The 14715-nt window shown below is 42.1% G+C and overlaps 1 pseudogene; it reads right to left on the bottom strand.

Annotated features, from left to right (window-relative positions):
• Positions 1-792: 792 nt before the first annotated feature.
• On the bottom strand, positions 793-2381 carry LOC147975698 (uncharacterized; annotated as a pseudogene).
• Positions 2382-14715: the final 12334 nt, after the last annotated feature.

Consider the following 14715-nt stretch of genomic DNA (forward strand, 5'->3'; position numbering starts at 1 on the left):
TCACATTCCTCAGTCCATATGAACTTGGTATCCTTCTTCAACAACTCCGTCATAGGCTTCATAATCTTTGAGAAATTCTCAATAAACCTCCGGTAGTATCCTGCAAGTCTAAGAAAACTCCGGATCTCTCCAACTGTGGTTGGTGCTTCCCACTTGGTCACGGTATCAAGTTTAGTGGGATCTACTGCTATACCTTCTCCGGATATAACGTGTCCGAGAAATCCAACTTCTTTCAACCAAAACTCACATTTGCTAAACTTGGCATATAACTGATGTTCTCTAAGCTTTCCAAGAACCAAATGGAAATGCTCCTTATGATCCTCTTCATTCTTCGAGTAAACCAGGATATCATCAATGAACACTACGACGAACTTATCCAAGAACTCCATAAACACTTTGTTCATCATGTTCATAAAATATGCAGGTGCGTTAGTCAGACCAAATGACATAACGGTATACTCGTACAACCCATACCTGGTGGTAAAAGCCGTCTTAGGTATATCCTGTTCTCGAATCTTCAACTGGTGGTATCCTGATCGCAGATCAATCTTGGTTAATACCTTAGCTCCTTGCAATCGATCAAACCGATCATTGATCATCGGTAGTGGGTACTTGTTCTTGATGGTTACTTCATTCAATCCTCGATAATCAACAACCATCCTTAACGATCCATCCTTCTTTTCTACTAGAAGTACTGGCGATCCCCAAGGCGATGAACTTGGGTGAATATATCCTTTATCCAGTAACTCCTTAATCTGCTTCTTGATTTCCACCAAATCCTTTGCGGGCATCCTATATGGTCTCTTTGATATTAGCCCTGTGCATGGCAAAAGCTCAATCAAAAACTCAATATCTCTATCCGGTGGCATGCCTGGCAACTCTTTTGGAAATACATCGGGGAAATCCTTCACTACTGGTACTTCCTCCTGCACAAATCCTGTTAAACAATTTACTTGAGTCCTCTTCGGCACATGCCGGGATACATACTTGATCCTTCTCCCTTCTGGGGTGGTAAGAAAGATCGACTTACTAGCACATTCAATATTCCCTTCATACTTTGACAACCAATCCATGCCTAATATCACATCCAATCCTTGAGATTCCAACACTATTAGGTCTGATGGAAATACGTAGTTACCAATCCTTAAGGGTAACCGATCACACCATAGACTAGCCATATATTCTGCTCCAGGCGAGGTTACTAACATGGGTGACCTAAGGGCTTGGGTTGGCAGTTTATACTTATCCACAAATCCCCTTGATATGTATGAATGCGATGCACCAGTATTGAAAAGAACGAGTGCAGTAAATGACTTAACCAAAAACTTACCGATTACTGCATCCGGCTACTCTTCAACCTCCTCCACATTAACGTGGTTCACCTGTCCCCTGTTGAAAGGGTTCGTCTTCTTCCCAGAGCTTCCATTGCCATTTCCATTCTGTGATTCAGGACATTCGTTGGCATAATGTCCGGTCTTCTGGCACTTAAAGCAAGTGACTTGGCTCAGGTCTTTCTTGGCTGGGGTCGATGGGTTGGTGCGCTTCTGGCCGTTGCTTCCTCCATTCCCATTACTAGTCTTGGGGCCATTGTGATGGTGCGAGCTACCTCCTCCATGGGTATGCTGGAAATGTCCTCCCAGTCTAGGGGTAAAATGCGGCTTCTGCCGAGCTCCAGAATTGTACTTTCCTTGTCCATACTTCCTCTTGTGATTCTCAATTTGCTGCTGCTTCCCTTCAATCATGAGAGCACGATCTACCAACTCCTGGTAGTTGTTGAAGGTTGCTACCATCAACTGCATGCTCAACTCATCATTCAGTCCTTCCAGAAACTTCTCCTGCTTTGCTGCATCCGTAGCAACGTCATCTGGGGCATAACGTGCTAATTTACTAAAGTCCTCCACATACTGGCCAATTGTCCGTCCTCCTTGGCGCAAGTTGCGAAACTCTCGCTTCTTCATGGCCATAGCTCCTGCTGAAACATGGGCAGTTCGAAAAGCCTGCTGAAACTGGTCCCACGTGACAGTGTCGACAGGGAAAGTGGCTGTGAAATTCTCCCACCATGATGCTGCGGGTCCTTCAAGGTGATGTGCGGCAAACTTCACCTTTTCCGCATTCGTGCATCCTGCTGTTTTCAACTCTCTAGCTGTCTTGCGGAGCCAATCATCTGCTACTATCGGCTCGGTGCTACTGGAAAACACCGGCGGATTCAGCCTAAGAAAACGGGCTAAGTGATCAACAGGTGGTGGTGGTGGTGGTGGGTTTTTGTTGTTGTTCCCTTGATTCTGATTCTGGACTAGTAACTGCATCAATGTGTTCTGCTGCTGGATCAACTAGGTGAGCTCCGGTGGGAAGGTAAATCCGGGGTCATGTCTCGGAGGCATCTGAGGGTTTAGAAAAGATGAGATTTAAGAATAGAGGGGGTCTAAAGAGAAAACACTACCCATATGCACATGAGGCAAAAGAAAACAATTCACTTCATTCATTCAATCGAACAAGGGCATACAATCGATCTAACTATCGCAAAAGTGCTCAAACTATAATATTTACATGGTGGACTACTACTACTAATGAGGTGGTCTACTAGAAATATTCTTCAGTTGCAGACTCCATGATATCTTCTCTAGCTTCATCAATGTAGTCATCATCGCTATCATCCGGATCTGAGTCGGTGTCGTCGATGATGATGTAGTCTTCCGGGCGAATCTCCTTGGGTTCTTCGTCTTCTTCTACCGGTGTAGGGCCTCCCATAAATATTCCGATCTTCTTGATCAGATCGTCATTCTTCTCTACTAATACTTCAATTTCTTCTTCATAATCTTCACGTGTAGCCTTGAGTTCTTCCTCTTGTTCCTTGATCCCTGTCTTTGCCTTCTTTAGGTCTATCATGTCGGCGCACATCTGGTTCTCCTGACGTCGAATGTGCTGGTTTAATTCCTGGATAAAAGCTGCGACTGATCTATCCTTTCTGGTGCCGATCATATCCTAGTGCTCATCTCGACGCCCACAAATCTGGTAGATAGTATCCTTGAGATCATTGTGGTAGACTTCTCCAATGCGTCCCATGGCAATGTGAGCTGCTATGCTCTTTCCTAGACTCCAAGTTGGTGCATCAAAAGAACACTCTATGGGCTCAGTGACTGGCATGAACGTCCTTCCTGGAACTTGAACTTGAATCATCCAGCGCTCTTCTTTAGGTAAAGTGGTGTTGTAGGTGCCGGTGAAGCTTGGTACTCCTATGTTCAGGTATCTAGTGACTTCCTTCAAATGACGTCCAAAAGGTGTATCTTCATCCGGTTGAGTGAACTTGTTCCTTGCATCCGCCATCCTAAAAGAGTACAAAAGATGAGAAGTCAGAAAGAGAAGAGAGTGAGTAGTGATCTAGGTCTTTAGCTTAGTGGTCGTGTCCTACAGCCAACCTAGATCTGATACCATCTTGTAGCGACCAGACCTCAAACAGTCCAATCTCTGTGCTCCGGTGTCATCCCTGGATTAGTAATGCTGACACCACACAGTACTTGAAGGATTTATAACAGAGTAGCAATCACACACTTATTACATCGAGTGTCTCAAAAGAGAACTTATTACAATAAATATGCCTTAAGGCCATCTAATAACGATAACAGCGGAAGGCTTGGAAGATAAGTGAGTCCATCAACTCCAACGGCATCACTGAGTATAGAACCATGACCTAAAACTCCTTAATCGTTATCTGAAAAGTCTGCAATATTAACGTTGCAGCCCGAAACGGGTCAGCACATGGAATATGCTGGCAATGTAACACATAGAGAATAATGGAATGAAACAGCTATTCTATATGCATATTTGGCTGGTGGAGAGCTCTATGGTTACCAGTTTTGCGTAAAGCCAATTTTTCCCTACTGCAAAGGAATAAATTTATTTAACTATCATGGTGGTTGTTAAACATTGAGAATGGTTGACAGCATTCTCAGTCCCAATTAAGCATCATCATTAAACAAACCCATCAAAATTAATTTTTTTGAGTAACATGATGAGATTCACATGATAATCCAAGTACTAGATACTCAAGATGTCCATAACCGGGGACACGGCTAACCATGATTAGTTTATACACTCTGCAGAGGTTTGCACACTTTTCCCCACAAGTCTCGATCTCCTCCGTTGGATTTCTCGCACTACACGGTGTTTGAGAAACGGATGACCGAGACATAGTCTTTCAGAAGCGATATCACCTTACGATGGGTAGACCGTACCACCTACATCCCCTACATCTGCTAGTCTACCACTGTAAGAGTTCACACGACTTAGTCAACTATGCTAGAGCCCATAATAGCTTGTGGCTGCACACAGAAGTTTCTAGCACGAACAATCTCATGATCCCTTTGAGCCTGGATGGCGGTCCAAAAAACAATCAGGCAATCCTGGAATACCCAGGTACCTCAATCCACCCAGATGTGTGTTTAAGTTGCCACCTTAAATAAACCATTAATTAACAATCTCACATCTGTCATGGATACACTCACCCAATCCACGTCTACTAGCATAGCATGGCATAATAAGCAAATGTAGAAGTAACTCCCAAAGGTTTGATAATAAACAGGTAATAGGTACTACCTCAACTACTTCCCAAACCCACAATTTTAATATGATCCTAATCATGCAATGTGTGAGGATTGATCTAATGCAATAGAACTGGGTAGTAGGAGGTATGATCAAAGTGTTACTTGCCCTGCTGATGATCCGGAAAACCTAGCGATTCGAAGTAAGAAGCGACGCACTCCGGGTACTCTATCGCAAACAAACAAGCATACAATAAGTACTCACTAATGCATGGGTAAAACTCAAATAAGAGATCTAACCAGAAAGTTCAACTTAAGAACTCTGGTTGGCAAAAAGAATCAAATCGAACGAAGCAACGAAAGACAAACGGCAAAAGAAACAGGCTTCGTTTACTATTCTGTATCTAAGGCAACTTTTACAGTGGCAAAAACTTGTTTGAGTTGGTTAAACGGAAAGAGATTTTCGAGACGAAACTCCAGCCGCTTGAATCGCCTAATTCCGATAAACGAGCGAAAAGTTAGACTAAAACGAAAATCGGATCAGAGATCCCGGTCAGAAAAATCGCGGATTTAATCCGAGAAAAAGAAAAACGACGAACGTTCGTTAAAACGTACGAACGGGCGAACGCTCACTATTTAAATAAACCGGAAAAACCGATCTATTTAAAAAAACCAAAACTAAAAAAACGAACAAAACCGTCGGAAAAACCGAACGGTTTTTCAAAAAAAACCGGGGCGAAAAGAAAAAAAACTACCTCCGGCGAACGGCGGTGGCGGCGGTCCGGCGAACGGCGGCGCGGCGCGGGGCTCGGCGTGGGGCGGCGCGGGGCGGCGCGGGCACGGCGCGGCGGGGAGCAGCGGCGAGGGGCGGCGGCGGCAAGGCGGTGGCGGCACGGCAAAGGCGGCGGCGGCGGCGCGGGGCTAGGGCTGCTAGGGTTCGGGGGTGTCCGACTAGGCCTCCCCGGCTTATAAAGCCGGACGGGCCTAGTGTCCGGGTCGGACACGACCCGTAGGTCGGTTGCGTTTTTTTAAAATAAAGTTACGTTCAGAAAAAAAACAAAAGGAATACTAAACGGACTCCAAAAATCCTGAAATTAATTTTCCCCGGCTTCTAAAATCAAGCCACACAGGATGAACATTTATTTGGGGCCTAAATGCAATTTTGAAAAACGCACATTTTTCCTAAATTCAATTAAAATAGCAAATAAAACCAAATAAAATCTTAATTGATTTTTTATTAAATCCTCAATATTTCTTTATTTTGGGAAAGTCATTTTATTCCCTCTCTCATAATTTTTATAATAGAAATAATTGAAGATAAAATAAATAAAATCAAATGATCCTATTTTCAAAATTTGAGACAACTCAAATATGAAAATAATGAAATCCCCAACTCTCTCCGAGGGTCCTTGAGTTGCCTGAAATTTCTAGGATCAACCAAAATGCAATAAATATGATATGCAATGATGATCTAGTGTATAACATTCCAAATTGAAAATTTGGGATGTTACAAAAGAGTGAGTGTCATTCTCCCCACATGATTCTCAAGAAACAGCAATGCTAAATGAAGATAGTCAATGTAGCTCTCTAGTTGATGACCGTAATTCCCCCACACCACCATCACATGTGCTTGCTCTAACTTCGCAGTGTGATATGTGTTTGCATGTTGCATACGGTGTCTAGCTTGTAATGCTTCCAATTAGGGAAAATTGCATCTGCTTAGTTTACACGTTATACCTATGAATATGACATGCCTTTCTATTTTTGGTACACACTACATCTATGTGTTAACCTTGTTCTTACATGAAACTACCTCTGGTCTGCATCCTGCATCAATCACTTACGATGAGTCACCTTTATTCGTTGCATATTGCATATTATTTCTGGCCTGTTGCCATGTACTGCTTCTAATTTGGTCAAATACATTTGTTAGGGCACCCTTTTAATTTGGCAGAGTGATATTGGTTTCATCTTTCATATGGTTTCTAGCTTGCATTGATTCTAACAAGTTCAAGCACCTTGTGCTTAGTTTACACTTTATATATCATACATGTCAATATGTCACGCCGTTCTATTTTTCATACATATTCCATCCTCCTATCATGCGGCTGCCTTACATGAAAGTAGTGTTCGTCAGTATCATGCATCAATGAGTTCTCAAGAGCAAATTGTATTCCTTTTTCTTGTGGGTTTGACTTGACAAGGCAAAATCAAGAAAGAGGAAGGAAAAGAGTAAGAAAGGAGATGATGGTGGTCCTTTGCAGCAATGTAAACGGAGCATCTGTACCGATTCTCCTTGTACTGATAGTGCATTACAAGGTCCAAGTCTCCGCTCCCCTACTCCACCATCCAAGGTGCTTGCTCTAACTTGGCAGTGTGATATCTGGTTCCATGTTGCATATGGTGTCTAGCTTGTATTGCTCCTAATTAGTGTAAACTGCATCTGCTTAACTTACACATGATACGTGTGAATATGACACGCTTTCTTGTTTTTGGTACATACTATATCTGTCTATCACACCATGTTCTTACATGAAACTACTCTTCTTGTGTATCCTGCATCAGTCACTTATGATGGGACACCTTTAAGTTGCCAGTGTGATATTGGTTTGCATCTTGAATATGATTTCTAGCATGTATTGCTTCTAGTTTGATGAACGCCACCTATGACGAGACAATTTTAACTTGGCAGAGTGATATTGATTGCACCTTTCATATGGTGTCTAGTTTGAAGTGCTTCTACTTTGTTGAAGTGCCTTCTGCTTAGTTACCACATCATAGGTGTGAATATGTCAAGCTGTCCATTTTTTCGTACATATTCCATCCTCGTATCATGACTTTGCCTTTCATCAGAGTAGTATCATGCATGAATGAGTTCTGAAGAGCGAATTATATTCCTTTTTCTTGTTGGTTTGACCTCACAATGCAAAATCAATAAAGCTGAAGGAAATTGGCAAGGCATTGGATGATGGTGGTCCTTCTGAGCAACTGATACGGAGGTTCTCTACAGATTCTGCTCCGCCATCCTCCCAACAAGATTCGCAAGACAACGCAAGGCTAGACAGTCAATGTAGCTATGTAGATGATGAGCACATCTCCCCTACTCCACCATCACAGGTGCTTGCTCTAACTTGGCACTATTATATGTGGTTGCATGTTGTGTATGATGTCTAGCTTGTACTCCCTCCGTTTCTTTTTAGTCTGCATATAAGGTTTGGTCAAAGTCAAGCTTTGTAGATTTTGACTAACTTTATATTAAAAAATATAAACATTCACAATATGAAATCAACATTATCGGATGCACCATGAAACGTATGTTCATACTATATAGTTTTAGTATTGTAGATGTTCATATTTTTTATATAAATTTGGTCAAACTTTGTGCAGTTTGACTTTGACCAAATCTTATATGCGGAGTAAAAAGAAACGGAGGGAGTATTGCTTCTAACTTTGTTAAATTGCATCTGCTTACTTTACACATAATGCGTGTGAATATGACATATGTTCCTGTTTCTAGAACATACTATATCTGATTACACGATGTTCTTACCTCAGACTACTATTCTTGCATATCCCGCATCAGTCACTTATGATAAGGCACCTTTAAGTCGCCACTTTGATATCGGTTGTGTCTTACATATGATTTCTAGCATGTACTGCTTCTAATTTGTTGAAACACCATATAGTTTGAACTTGGCAGAGTGACATTGGTTGCATCTTTCATATGGTGTCTTGCTTGCAGTGCTTCTAATTTTATTCCTTTTTCTTATCGGTTTGACTTCACAATGCAAAATCATTACAACTGAAGGAAATTAGTCCAGCAGTGGATGATGGTGGTCCTTCGGAGCAACTCAAACAGGGGGGTCTCTACAGATTCTACTCCGCCATCCTCCCAACAAGATTTGCAAGACAACACAAGGTTGGACAGTCAACGTAGCTGCGTAGATGATGAGCACATCTCCCCTACTCCACCATCAGAGGTGCTTGCTCTAACTTGGCACTATTATATGTGGTTGCATGTTGTGTATGATGTCTAGCTTGTATTGCTTCTAACTTTGTTGAATTGCATCTGCTTAGTTTACACATAATGCCTCTGAATATGACACGTGTTCCTGTTTCTAGAACATACGTGTACATGATGAGCACATCTCCCCTACTCCACCATCACAGGTGCTTGCTCTAACTTGGAACTGTTATATGTGGTTGCGTTCTCCGTATGATGTCTAGTTTGTATTGCCTCTGATTATGTTGAATTGCATCTGCGTAGCTTACAACTTATACCTGCAACGATCACTTACCCATAAGACACATTTAACTTGGGACTGTGATGTAGGTTGCATCTTGCATTGTCTTCTAGCTTGTATTGCTTCTAATTTCTTAAAATGGCACTTACGACGAGACACTTTTTACATGATAGAGTGATATTGGTTGCATGTCCATATGGTGCCTAGCTTTCATTATTTTGTTGAACACTTACTATTTTTTCATACATATTCCATCCTCCTATCGTACGTGTGAATATGAAACACTGTCTTTTTTTTGTATATATTCCATCCTCCTATCCTGCTCTTGCCTTACATCAAAGTAGTGTTCTTCTGCATCATGCATCAACCAGTTATGTAGAGCTAATTTTATTCATCTTCTTGTCGTTTTGACTTCATAAGGAAATATCAGAAAATAGGAAGGAAAAGAGTAAGTTTGGGGATGTTGGTGGTCCTCCGCACCGATGCAAACAGAGACTCTCTAGATTTGCCACTGCTACTGCTAATGAAGTTGAAGTCCCAAGTCTACATGATGAGTTCATCCCCCGTACTCCACCATCGCGGGTGCTTGCTCTAAGTTGACAATGTTATAATTGGTTTCATGTTTCATATGTTGTCTAGCCTGTATTTCTTATATTTTGATTAAATTGCACCTGCTGAGTTTATACGTTATACATGTGCATATGACATGGCGTTCTGTGTCTAGAATACACTGCATCTATCTACCATACCATGTTCTTACATCAAAGTACTGCTGTTGTGTATCCCGCATCAGTCACTCATGATTGGACGCTTTGAACATGGCAGTTTGATAGTGGTTGCATCTTGCATTGATTTCTACGTTGTACTGCTTCTAATTTTTCGAATTGCCACTTATGACAAGACACTTTTAACTTGGTAGAGTAATATTGGTTGCATCTTTCATATGGTGTCTAGCTTGCATTACTTCTATTTTCTTGAAAATCCTTCTGCTTAGTTTACACATCGTAGATGTGAATATGTCATGCTGTCCTATTTTTCTTACATATTCCATCCTCATACGGTTGTCTTACATCAAAGTATTGCTTGTCTGTATCATGCATCAATGAGTTCTGAAGAGCAATTTTATTCTTTTGTGTTGTGGGTACGGCTTGACATGGCAAAGTCAAAAAAGCGCAAGGAAAATAATATAGTAGGGAGTGGTGTTACTCGTCGGGAGAAACGGAAAAGGATCTGCCATCCAGATTCTGCTGGTATTTATAGTGCAGTAGAAGGTCCAAGTCCACCGACTAAATCTACAAACACAGTATCACCTGCTCCAAAAGCTGCAGCATCCGCTTCAACTGTACCAGCATCTTAACGAGTTACTCGTTCGTTTGCTCCGGAACTGGCTATTCCCAAGCTGCCTTCACACCTAACACTACTTCCGAAGCACTGCTGACACAACAGGACTTGGCAAGATCAGATGAACCTCATGAACATCGACACCAAGACGGTGCCTGACCGAGTCAAGTTGCAGTTGCATGCTCCTTTATATGTACTCTCACAGTTTGATGTACACTAACACTTTCCATATTCGTTGTTGAACTAGCACCATGGTGCAAACGGAAACAGACATCGGGGATAATGCTTGACAGATTAACAAAATCTAAAGGAGGAAGAATGGAGATCCATTTTGAGGCAAGTTTAAAAAGGCCACGTGATGCTACAGATTCAGCCAAGGTAGTATTAGAGGCAGCCGTTGCCGTTAGGTGTCATGCACGTATTCTCTCAATGTGGATCCAGTATGGGAATGAGAAAGACAATACCCAGTTTAACACCTTCCTTGACCATTTCTCCGTAAGTAATGTTATTCATAGCAATTAGTAATATTGTCTTACTCTGCCCCATACTTTCTAGCTTCGTCCTAATAAGACTCACATTCTTTTTTCAATAGATGAGGTTCAACTTGGATCCGAAAGATGATGCAACTAAACAAGCATGCACTCATGTTTTTCAGTCTGCTCTGCGACAGTATCGGTACCACCTTAGAAAATATCACTTTGAAGGCAAGGCTAACAATGAAATCGCCCAAACATCTCCAGTGGAATATATTATAGATGAATACTGGACAACCCTCGTTAAACACTGGTCTGATCCAAAGTATCAGGTAGGCTATATGTATTTGATCAGACCACATATTGAACTTGTATTTATTTATGTGCCTTACAAGTGTATCTTCTTCTAGGCTAACTGTTTGAAGAACAAGACCAACCGTTCTAAAGTGAAATTCCAACAGACAACAGGATCTCGTAGCTATATTGCACACTGCGAGGCTCTTGTAAATAGCTGCTACTTCCTTCTTTTTTCTGTGCCATATTATCATATCTATATTGACTTGTTCCAAATACAGAGGAAAGCCTGTGCGGACCAAAAAGAACCTGAACCAAATGCAGTGCAAATATTCAAGGATTGCCACACCAGCAAGATGAAGGGCATGATCACACCAGTTCAAGCCGTTGTTGTAAGTCCTTGCTCCTCCTGCCTTTGAACTGATTGGTATTGTGATGTGTTCATTTAACTACTTGGTTTGCAGCCAATGTAAGTTACTCTTTTCACTTTTATACACAGTTGTCTTAACGTATCATTTCACCTTACATGGTTTAAGAGATGAAGGATATTCTTTTGGTCTTGATCTGTAATCTAGTTGTTATGTTCACGTGCTCACACAATGATAAAATAGCCTGTTTGTTTTATATCTGTTTGTCCATGATATGAATGATGTCATACTATGTTGATCCTACTTTAAACCATGTCTCTTTATCCTTAGATGTCAATGAATGTGAGGACATAGACAATACAGTAGGCATGCTACATGGACATATGTTTCGAAAGTGATTTTATTATGTAGTTGGCACTACAATACATCCTGATGTATTACAGTAGTTCACCAAAATAAGTTATGTATAAACGTGTAACCTACTTTGTTTGTTTTTGTCCCATTAGTAACTTATCTGGTACACTAATCTACAAGTTCAAACTTTTAGGAAGCTATCGAACAAATGATTGAACAGCCACAACCACCTGAAGGTGACGAGGCTACCACATGCACAATGTCACCTCTTGCTGCAGTACGTTAGTATCTCTCCACTAACAGTGCAAAAAGCACCTTCCTACATAATTCTGGGTTGGTTGTCAAGGTAACCTCGTCCAAATCGCCTACTAAAAAAAATCTTCCTGCTAGACAGAGTGATATATCTGTGCTCCAGACACAAGTCCAATCCCTAATGGACGTCGTTTTGGAAACAAGAATAGTGGTTGACAAATGTCGTCAAGATATGAATGTTTTTGAAACCAGACTATTAGACATTCGCTTCGTTGTTCAAGAGGAATGGCGGAAAAAGGTGAAGATCATGTTGTTCCATCAGATTCTACAGCCTGAAACATTAGCATTCAGGTCAAATGATATGTGCTTCTATACATCTGATGGTGCTTTTATCTGCAAGGACTGTAAACTTTATACCAACAGGCCTTTTGTTGTATGGTTAGAATTTGTTTTGTTGTGACACAACATTTATGATGCCTCCAAAGGCTGCAGTAATTACGACGCCATTTTTGTATAGTGTAGGTTTATCTTAGTAATGTATTCGGCCGAAAGCTTCTTAGGAGCCCAACATGCCAACATTCATCGGACCCATTCCAATTGGTCTAAAAACGATTATGGGCCGAAATTTGCATGTAGCCCACTAAAAATATCTAGCCCTAAATCAGCATAAGCTCTTATATTTTTCTGGTAATCCTGTGCCCATAGTGGGCCTTTAATAGGCCTAAACATAATTTGGGCCCTCAGTAACAATAGGCCGTTTATAGGTGTAAATATCTCGAGCCCACAAAAACATGGGCCTTTAATAGATCGAAAGTGAGATTGGGCCCTGATTGTGCCAAATAACCCACTGGACTTAGCAGGCCGAAATGGTGGCCCATTTACGATGCAGATCTTTCATGGGCCGAAATTCGGACGGGACATAAATGCGCCGACCTAATGCATGGGCCTTTAACAGGCCGGAAGTTCAGTCGGGCTAGATTATCGTCATTTTTATATGGGCCGTTAATGGGGCCGATGTGACGTTGGGCCACATATGGCCCATGGATTTCGTCCGACGTTAACTGGTCGAAAATCACAACAGGACGAAAGTGACCCAAATCTATAGTGGGCCTCTAACAGGCCAAATGTCATACGTGGCCGAATATGACCCAAATCCTTCACAGTCATTTATGGGCCGAAAGTTTCAATGGCCTGTAAATGGGCCCAAATGAAGCAGGACCTTTAACAGGCCGAAAATACACCGGGCCGTAATTCGGCCCATATACTTAGCGGACTGTTAACGGGCCAGAAGTGACCATGGGCCGCGATGATGACAAGTTTAGGACAGGCCGTTGACGGGTCTATTTGACACTAGTCGTACGGGCCTTAACTGAGAATGTTGGGCCTTTAGCTTGGTCGGCCCATTATGGTCTGCAAAATCATGTGGGCCTTTAGCTGGGTCGGCCCATTATGGTCCACTAAATCTTGTGGGCCTTTAGTTGGGCCGGCCCATTTAAACTTTATGGGCCACTTTTGGGCCCGTCCATGTGTCAACATATCATAGGCCCATCTCGACCGTTGGATGAGTGACACATGTGCCAACGCAGAGCTGGCACATGCTTCTGTCGGCCAATGAGAATTTTACACATGGAAAATCGGCATTGGTCATGGCTGTTAGCGGGTTATCGGATCCAAAACCGGACCTGATAGCTTAACGGCGTCCCGTTACGGTGGATGCCATGTGTCGGTCACCCTTGACGAAAGCACTTCTACGACGCGTGATTTATCATCATGGAAGTGGACACTTCTATGATGATAATTTTGGTAATGTCATGGAACACTTCTACGACAGCACATGTATGACTATCTTCATTCTGACATAAAATTGTCATGGATGTACATGCATGACAGAAAACGTGACCTACTGTGATAAACACATAACATCACAGAAGTGTATTTTTTTGTAGTGATAATATATTTTTAGTGGTATATATGTATATCAAAACAAGAGTGTTTTCTTTCAAGTTTGTGAACAAGTGCTATTCTACTTTGGATCCGTTGCAACACACGGGCACATTGCTAGTCTCGAGAAAGATGAGAGATAAGGTGATGAGGAGTAGGGCGTGGTGGTGACTGGTGGTCGGACTGGGCGGAGGCATGGGGATGGACGTCGCATTATGTCTAGGTTTGTATCTCTCTCTCACACACCCACATAGGTGGGGGCGTGCATGAAGAGAAGAGGTGCATGCACGGTGCACATACTCTCGTCTCTTTCCCAACCACACCCGCGCAGGTATACGATGGAGCTCATTTCTGAACGAAAAGGCAGCCCACGTGGTAATTTGACACGTGTACTGGTTCTCCACTTGATGGAGGATCATCTACCACAGTTGAACAAACAAATTGCGACTTGACGCGTTATGTTCAAAAAGGGGCAAACCATGTGGGGCCTACCTTAGAGGCAAGGTTCTATACACTCCAGATGCTCTGTACGTATTACTTTTGATGTGTCCTGTCAACTCGCAAAACAAGGAGAAGCTTGCTTACTACGTCGTCTCCTCCACCCACGGGCACGGTGGCTCGCAGGGCGAGGTCAATCTTGCTTACTACTCCTCATTGTATATTGCTTTATTGGTCCCCATTGTATATTATGTCAAATTTTGACTATAGATTGAACTAAAAAAACATTCGTGCATGTTACCAAAAATTATATCATTGAAAACTATGTTGAAATACGAATCCAACAACAACAACAACAAAGCCTTTAGTCCCAAACAAGTTGGGGTAGGCTAGAGGTGAAACCCATAAGATCTCGCAACCAACTCATGGCTCTGGCACATGGATAGCAAGCTTCCACGCACCCCTGTCCATA

This window comes from Triticum urartu, chromosome 4A (assembly GCF_056163025.1).
Source record: "Triticum urartu cultivar PI428250 chromosome 4A, HENAU_Tu73, whole genome shotgun sequence".
Taxonomy (NCBI): domain Eukaryota; kingdom Viridiplantae; phylum Streptophyta; class Magnoliopsida; order Poales; family Poaceae; genus Triticum; species Triticum urartu.